This window comes from Schistocerca piceifrons, chromosome 8, assembly GCF_021461385.2.
Source record: "Schistocerca piceifrons isolate TAMUIC-IGC-003096 chromosome 8, iqSchPice1.1, whole genome shotgun sequence".
NCBI lineage: Eukaryota > Metazoa > Arthropoda > Insecta > Orthoptera > Acrididae > Schistocerca > Schistocerca piceifrons.
This window is the reverse complement of record NC_060145.1, coordinates 252,863,170-252,877,687: the sequence shown is the minus strand read 5'-3', so window position 1 is coordinate 252,877,687 and position 14,518 is coordinate 252,863,170. Positions and strand designations below refer to the sequence as shown.

At 43.8% G+C, this 14,518-nt stretch overlaps 1 protein-coding gene across 1 annotated transcript in view; it reads left to right on the top strand.

The window, feature by feature from the left end:
* LOC124712249 (uncharacterized protein CG3556-like) overlaps window positions 1–14,518 on the top strand; it is a 614,255-nt gene that overhangs the window by 261,769 nt on the left and 337,968 nt on the right. The gene's annotated exons all lie outside the window — the stretch shown is intronic.

The following is a 14,518-nucleotide window of genomic DNA, read 5'->3' as shown; positions in this document are numbered from 1 at the left end:
ATTGGGAGTTCGTACCAATTTCCGGCTAACTATTTAATTCACCATGTCTGTATGGAAACGGCCGACATCAAATCCGTCAACCTACAAAAAGAAAGGAAGAGACTATTGATGTGAGCTATTTTCAGTACTGTGGGACATGCAGAGCAGTCCACACACACACACACACACACACACACACACACACACACACACGAGAGAGAGAGAGAGAGAGAGAGAGAGAGAGAGAGAGAGAGGTCAGCCCTATACGCTTTCCTGGGCAAGGGCATTAGGTGCCCCGACTCCACCGCGCTAACGCTCTGCTTACGTCACGTGTGGCGATGACGTGGGCAGCGTGACGTTGGGAAAGCGCTCAGTGGATGGTGCATGACGTCACCAGCGTTACTATAATTCACACTCTGCCCGTCGAAATTGCGTTTGAAGTGCGCTGCTAGATTTTGATACAACTGTACGGCGCGACATCTCGGAGTAATACGGACGTTCCTTACGTACACTGTCTGATGAAAAGTGAACAGACACCCGTAAGTAATGCGGAATTGACTACTAGATGTCACGAAGGCGGACCGGACAGTATAAAGAAAAAGGCGGGGAGTACTGTGCACTTGTTAGTGCAGCTGTTACAGCAGAATGTGTCGGCCAGGAGAGCTCAGCTACTTCGACCACGAACTAGCCACTGTTTATCACCTGAGTAAAAAAATATCCATAACGGACGCTTCTAAAGCTGCCTAAGTTGATACTTGATGATGTGACTTTGAAGTGGAAACGCGAAGAAACAACCATAGCCAAATAAAGACCAGACAGACCTCTCGTACTGACGGACGGAGACCGTCGAGTTCTGTCGAAGGTAGTCGTACAAAAAAAAACCACGTGAAATCAGCACAAGGAATCACTCGAGAGTTCCGAATTGCTACCAGCAGTCCAGACAGCACAATGTCTGTGAGTGTGGAGTGAAAAAGAATGGGATAATATGATCATACAAGGCGGCAAGTAATAGCTTCACTTGAAACTTCCAGGCTGATAGGTCGTTGTCCGGCTGCGGTAGACATTGGCAAAGGCGAAACGACGAACTGTTCCATGAATCACTCTATACGGTGTGGAAAACCCATCGAAGGCTTTGGTTTTGAGTTTGGCGAATGCCTGTGCAACGTTACCCAACAATATACGTAGTGCGAAAAGTGAAATACAGATGAGGTGGTGTTAAGGTATGACGATGTTAATCGTGGTTAGGGTGTGGTATCCTTATTAGGCTTTAAGGAAGCGCTAAATGTGGAAGGATATGAATACATTTTGCAGCACCGTGTTCTGCTTAAGGTAGAGGAGCAGTTCGAGGACAATGATTGTACGGGCATGACACTGCACGTCATAAAGCAGCATCTGTGAGGCAATGTCTTGTGGAGAATATCTCTCCTGAAATGGACTGGACTGTCCAGAGTCCTGACCTGACTTGACGCGTTGGAAAATTTTTGGAATGACTTAGAATATAGAATTCGTCCTGGACCGCAGGGCGCAACATCACTAACTTCTCTAGCTTCGGCTCCTGAGGAATAATGGGTTTACCATTCCTTCACAGACACTAAAAGTTCCTCTAGCAGCGAAGCCGTCGTGAAGGTGAATGGTAGACAGAACCCATAATAATGCCCACTAATAGGTGACCAGATACTGCTGTTCTAAGATTGTGTTTTCTATCGTTTTAATTTGTCATGTTTTGTCCTCCGACTATAATTGTCACAAACCACACTTTATTTTCTGGCTCTTAGTTGAAAAAAAAAATCGTATCATTCTTTTCTTTTCTGTTACGCGATTATTGTATTGCGCACTGAGAAAATGTACGTTAATGTGAAATATGAATAATCATTTCAAAATGGAACTCGACTCTGTACTCAGCTCGGATCACAATTTACAGTCGATCTGAATGTTTTGAAAGTGAGGAAGGTAGCTCGAAATAATTGATGCGGAGACATACAATGCCTCCATCTACTGTTCTTTCCACTACAAATATATGTGCATATAATCTATTAAAATTTCGTTAACACTGGACAAATACATTTCAAGCTATATTTGTGCAAAGTGACAGTGCCTAATGAAGACGCGCAACATCGGACAATCCTTACTGCAACCTAAAATAAAGAAATATATGTTGAAGTTAAAAGTCAAATTGCTCCATATAGGCTAATGCAGAATAAAACGGTAAAAATATTGGTGTCACTTATTCTGCTACAGGCCGCTTGGTTGGCTTGTAAATAAAGCCTAAACTCGTGTCTCCGTAATAAAAAAAATCCGATAGTAGTCATTCATGCCATCAGTTACGCACGGCGTTCGAAGTCACAGGACTAACGAGACGTATCTCGAAGCAGGCAGTTGGACGCTTACCAGTACCGGCGACTAGGTACGAGACGAACGCGAACAGCCTGCTGCAAAGAGAACGAGTTAGTAGCGAAACGTTTCAGGTAGTAACAAAAAGGTATTTCTTATCTCTTTGAAAACTCCAACAGCTCGCCACTGACAGTAAGCACTCGAGAATTTCATAGTTCCTTAACAAGTATCCACAGAGCAGGAATATTTATCGAGTGTGCATGGCTCACAGCACGTGTTAGCAACGTCAAACGGGAATGTTCGGCCAAGACTTAGTTTTTAAAGATCTATTTATTTATTTATTAGTGCCTGCAATGGTAAATAATTATTGCAGCTAAGGATGCAAATTGGAATAAGCCGAAAGTGTAGCCAAATCCTATTACTACAATCAGAAAACCCTCTGGTAAGCCGTTATCAACCGTCGGCGTGGTGTTTAAAGGACACAGCAGGGAAATGGCGTGGGGGATGGAGTTTACCAACTGACCTTTCGTCTTTGAAACAAGCGTGTGACAATGTTGGGTATTTGTAGCATTAAATTCGTGGGATGAGTAACTGCAGACTGAAAATGGAAACCGCTGAAAGTGCGAAATGTGTAAGAAAACAATGAAAAACCATGAAAGATTCATATTATAAATCATTTTGAAATAAGCATAGGGCAACGTGTTTTGGGAGTGGTAGGACCAGGTCTTCAAATAAACATCATTCCCACCATCTAAAAGATTTTATTTAACTAAATAAATATTGCACAAAAACAAGCCGGCCGTGGTGGTCTAGCGGTTCTAGATGTTCAGTCCGGAACCGCGCGACTGCTACGGTCGCAGGTTCGAATCCTGCCTCGGGCATGGATGTGTGTGATGTCCTTAGGTTAGTTAGGTTTAAGTAGTTCTAAGTTCTAGGGGACTGATGACCACAGATGTTAAGTCCCATAGTGCTCAGAGCCATTTGAACCACAAAAAGAATAACAAACAACAGTACAATTAAATGCCATCAGATGCCGAGTTAATTTGATTTTATAACAACAGAAATGTGGACAGGACACAGGCTCGGCGCCAGTTCGCAATACTGGTCGCCTCGTTGGTAGATGTCTAGAATAGGGCCGTTGGCGTACTTACGCGTTCCGTGCAGGAATGTTGTCCGCGCTTGCTGTGAGGTATGATGGGAGCAAACCAAGGTGTGTCAGCTCTTTGTTATACAGCCAATGTTGGAGCAGCAGGCAGGAGACGTGTTTCGAAGTAAAACGTTCGGAAGAAAGGGTGAAACATTGCTGTAAACGAGGATTATGAATGTAATAGCACCTTGATTGAGTCGCACAGCGCCACAACCCATGATATATTCGAACAAGCAGTGAAATATTTCTCTGCTCCGAGTTGCTACGCAATCGAATCTGTGCGAACAGACTAAGTTGATCAATGTTTTTTAATCAAATTTTGGGAGGAAGTAAGTGGATCAATGCTTTTTTTAATTAAATCATGGGAAATGGTAGACTCATCAATGTTTGTTAATATATCGAACGTGAGACTCTTATGAATAAACACTGATCCACCTACCTTCCCCTATGATTTAACTAAAAAACATTGATCCACTTACTGAGTGTGCTAGTGCAGATCGATTGCATAGTCATCTCACCACGGCATTTCATACATTTTCGTCTCTCTGGAATTAATCCATGAGACATGCACCAACGGATGACCTCACCATGCAGAGCTAAAAGGCTTAAATCAGTCCACTTTATAGCACTCGCTGCCATAATCACAAAATATCTCTCTCGGAACTCGCTTATGCGCAGAAAGACAGCAAACAAGACAATGATTTCAATTTCAGCTCTTTCAAGTTTCCCAAAATTACACATTACATTACCCACAGACAGAAATATTTTAGAATAATCTTTCAAGATAGAAATAAATAATTTTAATACCACAAATAAAACAAGAACGAGTTACAACAACAGTTCTCGTACGTTACAGAAATAGCTATTGACTCTTGAATGACCGACCGACAACAAGACCTTAAATAATTTAAACCCCGCGAATAAAAACAAAAACAAGTTAAAATAACAAGTGCTTGTACCTGAAGGCAATAGCTATTAACTCTCAAATATTTGAGCGACAACAAGCAACAAGAAGTCCTTGCAAACCTGGTACAAGAGTAATACTTCCAAGAACAGTGGTACTGAGGGGAACCTAATCAAATAAAATAAAGCAAATGCAAAGAGTTAAATACAACAAGTTACAGGATATCACCTTCCAAAATCTGAAGACCAAACACATTTACCATGCATCAGACGAGCTGTACCACACAAAACTTTTCTCCCGCTCCACACCGGGACACCCTGATAAGTGACCAATTTAAACTATAAGGCAAACTATTTAATTGCGACCTGCGATCGCAAGAACAAAATTAACGGGCGCAAGCCATTTGACACGAAAACATGACTAATACACTGCTTTCCAGTAATAACCACCAAGTAGAAGTCGACTGCAACTGAACAAAAACAAGGTCCGGCAAATTGCGCGTCGCGGCAGCTCACCGTTACAGCCAAGTTCTGAAACATTCTGACCAAGTTTAGTCCTTTCGGTTGAATTTGGGCTATCCCAAGTGGCCACTGGTACACCGATCTTCAAAAAATGGTTCAAATGGCTCTGAGCACTATGGGACTCAACTGCTGTGGTCATTAGTCCCCTAGAACTTAGAACTACTTAAACCTAACTAACCTAAGGACATCACACACACCCATGCCCGAGGCAGGATTCGAACCTGCGACCGTAGCAGCAGCGCGGCTCCGGACTGGAGCGCCTAGAACCGCACGGCCACCTCGGCCGGCTCACCGATCTTCCTCACACCGCCTTCCTTAACCCGGCGGTTTCTTCGATAGATGTGTAACTGCCCACTGCGTGTCCTGCCAACATCTCCTGTGTATCCAAAACGCGTTGCTGCTGCTCCCCGTAAGCTCGTGCAGCCACCGACGCCGGCGCCGTGCGTCTAACCACGCCCCCATCTGTAGGCCCTCTCTCAGCTTGTCCGCTCTCCTTACCGGCGCTACCTTGCCCCTCTATTGAAATCCAAGATGCCACGTCGCGATACTGGTTCGTCGGTAAAAGGCTTGGAACTAGAGGAGCACGCCCTCTGTGTCGCCACGCGCGGAGCCGTTGCTTGGTAAGTGTCAAAGAGTGTAACCGCGCGCAGTATCGATACGAGCTGACATGGCTGACGTTTTATTCAAAGAAAGGGAAATTATGTTAGTTTCGCGTTATTAGTGAAGTCTGACAGTAAAACTGTTGCAAGAGTGAAGCAAATTAAGAAATTAAAAATGGAAATATTAAAATTTGTATAAAGCTGTAACTACCTTGCTTTGCTTCCAAATAACCAATAAATGTGCACAGCATCACCTCGCTTATTTCCGGGCAATAACAGTATTGGCATCACCAAGGCAACGAGAAATAAAATTCCCTGTATTTCACTTCAGAAAAATGAAAGGAGAAGAATATTTCCTATGATTGTAAGATCTTGAAGTTTCAACCCAAAAATTACATGTTTTGTTGTATTTGATTGTGCCGTACAATACGCAGTTAAATTCTAACGATTTTAACTTGCGTCACGGTGGGTGGTTCTTTCCGCGCATCAGCCGCCCTGTTGTTTATTGCTTACGGCTTTCCTTAAATTCTTAGCTCAGTGTTTTTCTTTACATTTCCATTCTGGCCTTTCCTTTCCACTATAATGCGCTGGTCACAAAAGATTCGTGTTGAAAGTAACTGACAAGTGGACCGCTCCTACTGGTCATCACCCATTTTTTCCATATTTACGGTATATGCAGGTCTTGGCCAGGAATGAAAGTGGCAGAAATGGAAGCTCCAGATACTGAAGCATTTAGGAAAAATAGCATTTGTGGACCGGTTAAGGTGAGGAATGAATTATTTGTGTTCGCATAGTTGGTGTAACGGAAACAGTGCAGAACGGTAACCCGAGTGTCGTGTGGTCGAGTCCACATGTGGAAACTTTATATTTTGTTTTCAAGTTTTACGTTACTTACAAGGGAACCTCCCCATCGCACCCCCCTCAGATTTAGTTATAAGTTGGCACAGTGGATAGGCCTTGAGAAACTGAACACAGATCAATCGAGAAATCAGGAAGAAGTTGTGTGGAACTATGAAAAAAATAAGCAAAATATACAAACTGAGTAGCCCATGCTCAAGATGGGCAACATTAAGGAGAGTACCAGCTCAGTAGTGCTGTGGTCCTGTGGTTAGTGTGAGCAGCTGTGGAACGAGAGGTCCTTGGTTCAAGTCTTCCCTCGAGTGAAAATTTTAATTTTTTATTTTCAGACAATTATCAAAGTTCAGGCACACACACACACACAATCAACTTCGCTCTCCAAAGTTCCAGGACATGTTCAGATTTGCTTGGACATATGCAGGATTTGACGGTGTACACACGGAAAATTTTGAAAACGTTAAAAACATATGTTTTGACAGAGCACAGGGAAAACTGTGCGACTTTGAAACTGTTGCATTCATTTGTTGCAGTTTATGAGACAAACTCTTGTCATTTCATCACTTTTTTGGGAGTGATTATCACATCCACAAGAAAACCTAAATCGGGCAAGGTAGAAGAATCTTTTTGCCCATTCGCCAAGTTTACAAATTAGGTGGGTCGACAACATATTCCTGTCATGTGTCGTATAGAATATATCATACGTGTTTTCCTGTGGAGGAATCGGTTGACCTATGACCTTGCGATCAAATGTTTTCGGTTCCCATTGGAGAGGCACGTCCTTTCGTCTACTAATCACACGGTTTTGCTGTGCGGTCGCAAAACATAGACGCTAAACTTATTACAGTGAACAGAGACGTCAATGAACGAACGGACAGATCATAACTTTGCGAAAATAAAGAAAGTAAACTTTTCACTCGAGGGAAGACTTGAACCAAAGACCTCTCATTCCACAGCTGCTCACGCTAACCACGAGACCACGGCGCTCCTGAGCTCACATTATCATTGATGTTGCATATCTTTGGCATGGACTACTCAGTTTGCATATTTTACTTATTTTTTTCATAGTTCCACACAACTTCTTCCTGTTTTCTCGATTGATCTGTGTTCAGTTTTTCAAGGCCTATCCACTGTGCCAACTTATAAGTAAATCTGAGGGGGGTGCGATGGGGAGGTTCCCTTGTTAGATTACTGAGTATATGTTTTTACTAATATTTCGTTGAAACGCATGAAATGGAAAAGCATAGGGAAATTTGGAACTGCAAATAGTTTTCCGAGAAAGGACTGTACGTACAGCGTCTACTGGTTTTCTGCAAATAACTTTCTCAGAAGGGGCTGTAATTACAGCGTGGACGCCTTGGTATTATGTCAGTTTCATTTTGGCCTTCGAACAGCCCTAGGCAGCTGCATGCGAACAGTAGGTTCTCGGGATAGGTGAAATCGGTGGAGACAACGTTAGCTATGGCTACGGAACTCAGCAGCCTGTTAGCTCCGGAGCGAGCAACGCGAATTTTTCTGAATACTGTGAAAACACAATGAGAATATTCCGAAAAATATCGAGGACAGAAATGTCTGACAGTACAAGTGGAAATACTGATACGCCTGCAACATCGGTAGAAGAAGAATAGGAACTGCACGAGACAGTATTCAGAATGAAGCTAAGGTAACGACTGAAAATGGCTCTTCGGTGTAGCTTACATTAATTGACCGGCAACGAACTGATCATGTCAGAACGTTCCGTGGTAATAACCGAAAATCACGTTCAGATTGGAAGTAAAATGCACGAGAAATTAGTGAAGATTTATCGGTGTACGCGTTTGTGTGTGACAAATAAATAAAATAAGAGTTCCTGCATAGAGCCTCAATCCCACAATCCTCGGTTTACCGTTCTGTACTTCCCGCTGCGTCAACCGCTACCTGCCAACTAATTTAACATGCCTCATTACTATATGATTGGTTATCTGGAGCTTTCACTTCTGTCTCTTTTATTTGTATGAAGCCCTGCGTATACCATGAATTTGGACGAAATCAGTGATGATGAGAAGGCGCGACCACCTTATAAAATGAAGTAATATATGCTTAAGATTGTCGCTTGCAGTAGAACGAACGGCAAAGGAGGTACTGTAACGTGTTTACCACTGCTGTCAGGTAGGCTCGGCAAATTCAGCATTCACCATCTCACGAACAAATGAACTTACACACTGTTGCATTTAGTGGCGGCATTTTGAGGCAAAAGAGCCTTCTCTGATATTTTCAGCCTACCTCGAGTTATTTAGTCGTGGGACATTCAACTGTTTACAGGAAAAAACGAAAATATCCAATTCTGGCGCTCTCATCATTTACCATTTTCAGTCCTCATTTGTCCTTCGTGCAACGGATTTGCACTGATCGGGTGACTAGCGGTGTCAGTTGCCTGAAAACTGACAAAGAACCATCACATTCCTTTGTCTCTGTCGCTGGATGAGTACAGTCGCAGCTTTATGTGTCCGTTCCCTTATGTGAGTGATCACTCCCCACCAAGCCCTTTGGGAGTCAGGAAGGTTCCAGTGGCGGGTCGCTCAGTGTGGCGTCAACTGAAAAGAACAGGAACTCCGTAGTCGAACTTCCCCAGGTGGGAACTTACGACTTCAGTGCCATAAAATGGTTCAAATGACTCTGAACACTATGGGACTTAACTTCTGATGTCATCAGTCCCCTAGAACTTAGAACTACTTAAACCTAACTAACCTAAGGACATCACACACATCCGTGCCCGAGCCAGAATTCGAACTTGCGACCGTAGCGGTCGCGCGGTTCCAGACTGTAGCGCTTAGAACCTCTCGGCCTCAGTGCCATACAATTATTTAATTTTTCATTTAGTTTAGTGACACTGTGTATTTGTATTTATATGATACCGGAAAGGTGCAAAGAAATGAATCTTGAACGACACGTGGACCGTCGTTATTAGTGGCCAGGAAAGCAGTGAAAAGCGGTGTTCACTACTCACATGATGATCGCAGGTCTCCTGCGCGTCTTTATGTCGCTACTTCAACAATCGATTAATCCTCAGTTTATGGGAGAGAATTTATTCGCCCGGGTATTACTCATATGAAATACCCAGGAATCAACTGCCATTTGACAAACAGGTGTTAGTGTTTTCTTGTTTCTAAATGGCGGTTGTACATATGAAATCGTAAGGGACCAAACTGCTGAGGTCAACGGTCCCTAGGCTTACACACTACTTAAACTAACTTACACTAAGAATAAAACACACACACACACACACACACACACACACACACACACACACACACACACCCGAAGGGGGGACTCGAGCGGGAGCGGTGGCGAAATTCGTGACATGATGCTTCTAACCGCGCAGCCACTCCTCGCGGCTTGAATAAATTAACTGTACGTTACAGTGCCATACCAGGAGAGTGAGGAGTGATGATTTATTGGGAAAACGACGAGTCCTCACACAATGGTTCAGATACTGCTAGCAGAAGTTAGAAACTTTGAATCGATATTAATGCAACCACAAAACAAAAAAACAAAAAAAAACAAAAACGGATGATAATCGGTGATTCATATGCGACAAGAAGCAAGACTTTTTAAAAATAACTGGAAGACATAAGACGCGCAAATGTTTTGAATATCATTGCCAGTGAAGAAGATTAATCAATAGTTGAGAGAAGTACGATGCATGTAAGAGACCGGAAGTTATTTGAAAAACAAAGAAGATCTCCAGAGGGAGCGCAGGCAGGTCGTAAGTGCCGAGAGCAAAGCAAATGTGATATCAGTAAGTTGTACAGGGTGATTTCGTGCTGACGTTAATAACTTTCTGGGGTGATGAGAAGGTTAAATGTACCAGTTTGAGGTCAGGGATCAAAGTGCAGAAACGACCAAGTTATAAGCGAAGATCGTCCTGATCCTTCTGACAGTGGAATATACCCCTGTATGTACCGATACTGTTGCTACTAAGATTGTATGGTAGACAACCTTCAGATGTGGTAATACGGACCAAAAGAAAACAAAAATGTCTCATGGACAGGGTTCTACAATGTATTTGAAATTAAAATGAAATAAAAATCCACTATTCATTCAGTGCCGGGAATTTTATGTATATTCCGGTGGTTGCGTAAAAGAGCAATTATACAGTAAGTTGCCAATGAAACACTCGCTGAAAGAGGGTTTCAATCTTACAGCAGTATTTGATACAAAAGTATCAGATACGAGGTCTTCATATTTTTCTGCAGACGTGAGGTTTGTGAAACTATTCTCAGAGGTTTTTGAGAAAAGGTGAGTCGTATAAAATACAGGTCTCACTATAAAAATTGTGAAAAGAATTTAAAGCACGTGCTGTGAATTCAAATTCGCGGTATGTTGCTTTTGCTGACTGGCCAGCTGACTGCGGTTGCGCAGACTTTGCCAGAGGGCACAGTTGATGGCGTTTCAGCGCCACCGTGAGGCGAACTGGGGCGGCGCGAGGCTGCTCGGCTCGGAATTAACCACAGGTCCCAGAGGGCAGCGCCACGGCCGGCAAGCCTGTAGCGCGCCACCAGTTGTCAGGCACTGGGGCGGCGGCCGAGATTTTCGGTGTATGCAAGCTGCGCCTGAATGAATGTGGTGGACAGTGGGAGGTTGGTGTCCGGCGCCGACAACTTCGACCTCTGCCGGAAGCCGCGGTGCGTAGCGACTGACGAGTCGAGGGCCGGCACCAGGCGTGGTGTGGGGCACTGGTCCGACTCGATTTGGATGTGGCGTGACAGACCTAAATCTGTCCTCTCACGGAACGTGAAAGCGCACGTGGACGACGAGCGAGGCCCACGAGAAAGACAGGCAGCGGCGCGTACGTCACGAAGGTGGGCCTGCACTAGCTCGCTCGCTCAGCTCAGCAGGCAAAATGCGTTTCTAAGACTGTTAACTAGCAACTGGGCGTGTACATAATAACGAGAATTGCATCTTCTACTGGAACCTGCTAACAGTGATAAACAGTACTACAACAAAATTTAAGATCAATAACCGATGTAAATGGTAGAACGGCTTGTTTATAGCATTTAGTCTCTTCTGCTTAACAGTCCTCATTTCATACAAGAAATGGCGCCTTATGCAACTGACAGTCATTATGACATGATTTTAATTTTATTGTATCCCAATACAGCTGTAACAAATTATAAATAGGCCTACGGACTTACTGTCATTGTAGAACTAACAGCTACACTCCATAATAGCGGATTCCAGTAGAAGATGCAGTTCTCGTTTGTACGTACACACCTAGTTACTAGTTAACAGATGCAGACGTAGTTTGTCTCCTGAGTTACTGAGCGAGGTGGCGCTGTGGTTAGCACACTGGATTCGCATTCGGGAGAACGACGGTTCAAATCCGCGTCTGGCCATCCTGATTTAGGTTTTCCGTGATTTCCCTAAATCGCTTCAGGCAAATGCCGGGATGGTTCGTTTGAAAGGGGACCGATGACCACCTTGTCTGGTCCCCTCTCCACACATCAACCAATCTGCTGACTTGCACGAGCGGGCGAGCGAACGAACGCCTACCTTCGTGATGTAAGCGCCGCGGCCTGTCTTTCTCGTGGGCCTCGACGACGAGATGCTGACGTCACAGCGTGAATTTCGACATTCCACTCCAGTGCAAAGTTTGAAATGAGTTATGTGGCACGTTAGATTGAGAGGAACGTGGTGATTGCGATTTCACACTCTTTTTTACGTCACAAGTAGAGCTTAGGAGCCACCATATTGTATGTAGTTAAATTCCGTGTTTGGTGAGTATTTTTTATTCTAGAGTACGTGTTATGAATATAAGGTGCTTGTCAGCAAATTGAGGATTTCCCAGAAGTGGGTCATTTTAGGAAACTATTAGTGTTATAATTTGTGTGCTATGAAAGGGTACAGTTTCAGTGCTACGTCTTTATTCCTACGCAGTAAGGAACGCTGTCGACAGGGGATGTCAAACAGATTCCATATTTATAATTTCCAGGAGGCTTTTCACACGATACCTTGCAAGCGACTTCTACTCAAATTGCGTGGCTCTGGACTGTCCTCTCAGTTGTACGACTGATTTCCTCTCAGAAAGATCCCAGTTCGCAATAACTGATGGAAAGTCATCGAGTGAAACATAAATAATATGAGGGCTGTTCGGAAAGTAAGTTCCGATCGGTGGCGAAGTGGAAACCACTGTGAAAATGCGATGAAGTTTTACACAGATGTGTTTGGTAGTGTCTGTAGTACGTCCGTCGATCGCAGCACGTCGCTCTTTTCAATTCTGAGAGACTCTGAGCACTAAAGATGGCTACAAAATGTCTCCCGCCAAGTATGAGGGCCTGGTGAGAGTTTTTGCCTGATGTCGTGCAGCCCACATTACTTAACTGTCATGCGTTTCGTTCTTCATGACAATTCTTGGCCGCACTCTGCAGGGGCAATATAGATCCTCCTGCAGCGTTTTCGATGGGAAGTGTTTGATCATCTACAATTCAGCCCGCAATTTGGTCGACCTGAGTTTCAGCTCTGCTCAAATGAACCGCTAGTTATGAGGATCACATTTTGGCACGGACAACGAGCTGTAGACAAGCGTAGAGGATTGGTGGAAAGCACAGGCGGCTGTCTTTCCTTGACGAGGGTATTAGAAAGTTGGTACAACGCTACGACAAATGCCTAAGTCGTAGAGACGGCTATGTAGAAAAGCAGCTGTAAGGTGTAGCTGACTATTGCAAATAAAACATTTTTGATTTTCGCACTGGTATCCATTTCGCGACCGATCGGAACTTACTTTCCGAATAACCCTAGTATATGGCGTTACCGAACGAAACTGTGTAGTTCACGCGGAGCACGTAACTGTAGCTGGAGAGCGCTGTGGTCGCAAATCACAAAGAGTAATCAGTTCCGTGAAATGTATGAGATAGTTTCAGAGCGCGCAAAATCCACGTCTGGCATCCTTCGCGATGAGAAGCACGTCCTCTTACCAAGTCCGAGGAGACAGATGAATCTGAAGATTAGCATATTCACCAAAACTGGTTACTGAATTGAATAAAATGAATTTACGATCAAAGACTACGTTGGTTTCCACGTATTCTCAAACAATGGATCACTGTTACGTCAGAAGTATATATGAGGTGGTACGATCTTATAGATTTGTTGTTCTCACAGCTGTAAGCCTCGTAGTTCTCTGAAGAAAAACCACGTTTATAGTTTCAATAATGCACAATAAATTTAACGCAAAGATCCGTAGTAAAGAAGCTCTCTCGTTGCCAATCACAGGAAACTAAACTTGAAACTATTCTACGGCACAGAAAAGCTGCATTGGCACGATCTCACGGAACCATGATGATATGCATATCAGATTTTACGAACAATTGTCCGCTTTTGTTTTCTACCACGAGGCCGGAAAATGGAGCGAGCCAAGAGGTGTGCCCAGAAGTCACAGAACACTTCAGGTGGTTAACATTATACTGAACTGTAGAATGTGAGAGCTTTTAGATATAAATTTAAACTAGTGTGCGAGAGGTTAAACCCATTATTGACGCTAATTGGGTGCTAATTCTTTATTTTCCTGTCAAATTGACTACAAATTTGATTCACTGACTGAAAGTTAAATGATTACTCATATGTGTGTGTGGGAGAGAATGGTTATCAATTTATAGAGCACAATTAGTAACTGCGTTGTGAAAAATTATCAATAATTGGGCACATTAGTGAACATGAAACGATGTTCACCGATATATCTACGCAAAAACTTCCACATTGTTTTGTACATCAGTGCGAGAGTAAAGGTGAATTCGTCTGGACTGACGTAATTCGGTAAAGTCGGGGGGACATTGCAGAGCTGAGACGACGTATCTGATAGGTCGTTGTCATGAAATGGAGGCGAGCGGGAAATTTCAGGAGACGAATGACGCACTTTGCACGGTAGTTTCCGGGCGAAAGTGCTCCTGCGAGAACACTCACGATCCCGAAATCATTTCTCACGCTTTCTCATATATCCTGCGTAACGGCCGTACAGTTGGGTAAGACAAACTGCAGCACTTAGCAGGTCAGTTCGGTTCTTCTCACGCTGCCCGGGCAGGGAGCAGAAATGGGAGAACAGCAGTCTCATCGCGTACCCTCTGGGGCAGTGAATGCAGGTGTGTGTGTGTTGGGAGATGAAGCACCCGACGGTATAAGGACGCCGCGTAAGTCTGAGGTGAGCAGCAAC